At 40.7% G+C, this 4,155-nt stretch overlaps 1 pseudogene; it reads left to right on the top strand.

The window, feature by feature from the left end:
* The first annotated feature begins 3,427 nt into the window (after positions 1 to 3,427).
* On the top strand, positions 3,428 to 3,668 carry LOC147005805 (Nuclear RNase P; annotated as a pseudogene).
* Positions 3,669 to 4,155: the final 487 nt, after the last annotated feature.

Raw genomic sequence — 4,155 nt, 5'->3', positions numbered from 1 at the left:
GTCATATTAAAAAAATGTGAAAATGAATAAGAAACCTAAATGTTTTCTTTTGGAGCAACTTAGATTGAAGATAATACAAGTAGAGAGGAAACTATGAAGAAGGATCTAGCATCTCTCCTACTCATAATGAATGAACTTTTTCCAAAAGACGGGCTCCTTCCTCTCAGAGAGCATGGGAGGCTTGTTTGGGTTAATGAACTGTGCTTGGGGCTGGCTGTCATAAGATGAAAGACCTCATTAGCTCGGGGGTAGAGCCCTATAGGTAGAGTGAATGCTGAAATTCACCAAAGGGAGTGGTGCCCTTCTCAGGGGGAAGAAGTGGGGAGACAATTGAGAAAACACACAATTGCTGTTTTCAGAGAGACTTCTCCCAGCTTGCAAACGGATTGGTTTCATTGCTCAAATGGGTTTGGTTTTGAGCTCCCTGATCCAGATCTAATGCAAACTCTGCCCCAGCAGGTGTGGGGAGCATCATGAGAACGTCTGGTGGTTCTAATGCTTCCATTTGGCACATGCTGAGAAGCACTGACCTAGCTCTGGATGGATCCGTTTGTTTCTGGTGGATTGAGTTTAGCCACATTCCTGTGGCCAGCTTCCACAAAGTCTTTCCCTGTTTGGATGAAGCTGCTTTACTTTCACTGAGAAGAGGAGGGGGAAAAAAATTCTACTGCAAAACAGCTGATCGTTGACTTGAAATGCAAATATAGTTCCCCAAGTGGCAATATGTAAATGAATTATCATCAGCAAACTGAACTATAGGCATGAAAAGACTCTTCTGAAAAGTACTATGGAAGAAATTTCAGGACACCTAATTACTTCTTTCTTTTATGTTCCACCTACTTTGCACAGCACAGCTGAATCTCTCTTCCTGGTGAACTGTGCTCACATGTATAGGACCCACTTACTCTGTTGATTTAGGGATTCAGTTCTATACCGAATTGTACCATCATTTATATACCTTGTTTTCATCTCGTCTTTCCAATGACTATGAAGCACTCAATAGGGCAGGAATAGTAATAATATCAATACCTCATATATTAATTAATATATACCAAACAGCACAAATGCTGTTTAGGCACTGTACCTATATTTAATACTTTCAACTCTGTTATCCCTGTTTTACATAGGAGTAAATTTAGAATTAAATAGACTAGATGACAATGCATAGGTAAAGGATGTAAGTTGGCACATAGTGACCATTATCCACTTTTTTCCATGTACTGGAACTGCAGCATGATTTGGAGTAGTCATATAGCTAGCTGACACTCATGGCTCTCTTGAAACTGATGCAGCCAGAGGGTAGAGTGTAGCCAACCACAGGCAAAGAGTGTCGCAGAGCCTGAAAAAGGACAAAGAGAGCTGAGGAGAGCAGAGTGGCATCTTACTAGAACAGTACTTTCTTGTCGAGTTCCTGACTATTTGACTATTTTCTTTTCTCTACTTCTCATCACTGATGGCTTACCATTCCAGCAGCCATCTTGCATGACGAGGTGACCTTGAAAATCAAGGTCAAGGCTATGTAGTATAGCCCAAAAGTAAGAAGAAGCTACATGCTAGCGAAATTGAAGTAGATCTTTTTCTTGCTTTATGGATTTTCTCTCTCAGTCTGCTCTTGCTTTACCTGGCATGCATGCTCTACTGTCTGGTTTTATGTGTCAACTTGACACAAGCTGGAGTTATCACAGAGAAAGGAGTTTCAGTTGGGGAAGTGCTTCCATGAGATCCAGCTGTGGGGTATTTTCTCAATTAGTGATCAAGGGGGAAGGGCCCCTTTTGTGTGGGACCATCCTGGGCTGGTATTCCTGAGTTCTATAAGAGAGCAGGCTGAGCAAGCCAGGGGAAGCAAGCCAGTAAAGAACATCCCCCCATGGCCTCTGCATCAGCTCCTGCTTCCTGACCATACTCCTTGGTCATGATGTTTGTGCAGGAATAGAAACCCCGACTAAGACACATGCCATCAGCAGTAGGAGGTATTGCCAAGATTCACTCTTACACAACTCAGCTCTGGCAACAGCAGCACCTAACCTATGGTTTGTAGGCAGTATGTCAGTTTAGTTCACTAAAAGAATGAACATATTTTATACTAAGATAACTGTTCTTGGAATGTTCTTGCATGGTCCTCTTCAGGAGATAAAAGGCATAAATATAATGACATCTCTATGAACACTCTGAAGGTATGGAAGGATATATGTTGAATGCTATAGGCATTTTTGAATATACTTTTTCACCTCTTACTGTTTGAGGTGTCCATATTTTTTCTCATTTGAAATCCATATATTTGGAGTAAGCATTATCATCTGTGCATGCATTTGGGGACTATTTATAACAATAATAAGCACACATGAGTCAGAAAAATGACACACAGCATTTCCTAAGGAAGAATCAAGTGAAAAAAATAAATATATAAAACATTATGTCAAATTAAGTATTATGTTAAACATTAAGAACAAGTACCAGAAAATGTTTTCATCCCCACCAGGAACTCTAATATGTGTTGTTTGTTTGTTTGTTTGTTTGTTTGTTTAATTTCAGGAACAAATTCTGGTAATAGAAGGCTGATGCATGTGTATGTCACTGGTTGGGTGGGGCCTCATATACACTCTACCACTGACCCCCATCATCTACCCCCTGACTGGTGCACATCTGAGAAAGTTCTCCAGTAGACTTGAGAATGTGCAAAGCTTTCTATGGCCTTGCCTGGGCTTTTGTCGTCTAACAGCCTCAGCTGAACAATAGCCGATTTGCTTCTCCACATCATTTCCTTCTGCTTTGCTATTAGGCCATTCTCTGAAGCCCAACCATTTCTTTACTTAAACAATATTGTACCTTTAAAAGCAAACTGGAGGAAAGGATGTGAATGTTACTAATTGAACATGCCTGGGAACTTTGATTCCTACCTAAGATGTACTTTGAGATCTAAGCCAGGAGTTAGAACAGACCCAATAATCCTGATAATTATTTGTGGAAGACATTGAAAATTTAGGTTGGCAAGATCTGATCACATCCAAAGAGGCTGATTTTTCTCTACTCTCTGATTAATGATATAACCAGAAGTAGGTGTATTGTTGTCACTATCCTCCCCCCGTGTGTGTGTGTGGGGGGGGGGAGGGTGACAGAGGCTGGGTTGGGGAAGGAGACACCTGAAAGAACTTTAGACGGAGATCCAGCACAAGGTTATGAATTGATAGCTGAGTGAGATACAGCTACCTACTTTAAGGATGTGGTCTTATAGGGGGTGTAACATGCTACAGTGGATGATCACACACTCAAAAGCAATAACTTGATAGTTATTTCTTCTTCTTTTAAATGAATTAGGACACAAACTGGGTGTGTATGGAATAAGGAAGGAATTGTATAATAAGAGGGGAGGGGCATTATATGCTTAAAATACACTATATAAAATTTTCAAAGAGTAAAAATACTGTTTTTAAATGGAAGGTCACACACAGAGAGCTCCTTACTCCTCATCCCTGGGCATGTCTAAGATTGGAGTATAACAGGGAGGTAAGTTCCTAAAGAACAGGTTTCCTGTGGTGATACACAATGCAAGAGATACCTGGAGAAGGAAGATGCCCCACTCAATGAAGTTTGGAACAGACTCATGGCCAGGACAAGTTCAATATCTGAGGTGAGATACTTTGAGGTCCTCATAACTCAACTCCAATTAATTTCTATCCATGTCCTCTAAAAATATATTTTTTGTAAAATTCCCACCTGCTCTATAGCTTGCAGCTATCTCTGGGATCCCTGATACCCTCCTCTGCCTACAGAAAGGAGAGTTATAACCAACTGTAGGTCACCAGCTGTGTGCAAGGGTACATAGAAGAGGGTAACTGAGTTGCACATTAGCAATACTTACAGCAGCTGGAGAGGGTGCCCCGGTACACACATCAACTTGCAGACAGTGGATGGTCCAAATGCATTAACCACACGTCTCCTTCTTTTCACCCAGGGAGTATTATTATTTTTTCCAGATTTTTTTGGCACAATCTCTTTTTCTCTTTCAGAAAATGATTGTGTTATGCGTTCTGTAACTGATCCAAACTCTAAATGAGCATTAGCTTATCAGGAGAAAATAGAGCTTTAAATTTTATGATCAAAGCACAAACATTCAAAGGTAGAAGAACCTGCAGCCCTATCTCTTTGGTTGCACAA

Source organism: Mus caroli, unplaced genomic scaffold (genome assembly GCF_978045245.1).
Source record: "Mus caroli unplaced genomic scaffold, Mus_caroli_1 scaffold_2, whole genome shotgun sequence".
Taxonomy (NCBI): Eukaryota; Metazoa; Chordata; class Mammalia; order Rodentia; family Muridae; genus Mus; species Mus caroli.
The sequence above is the reverse complement of the archived record's forward strand: the minus strand, read 5'-3'. Positions and strand labels throughout refer to the sequence as shown.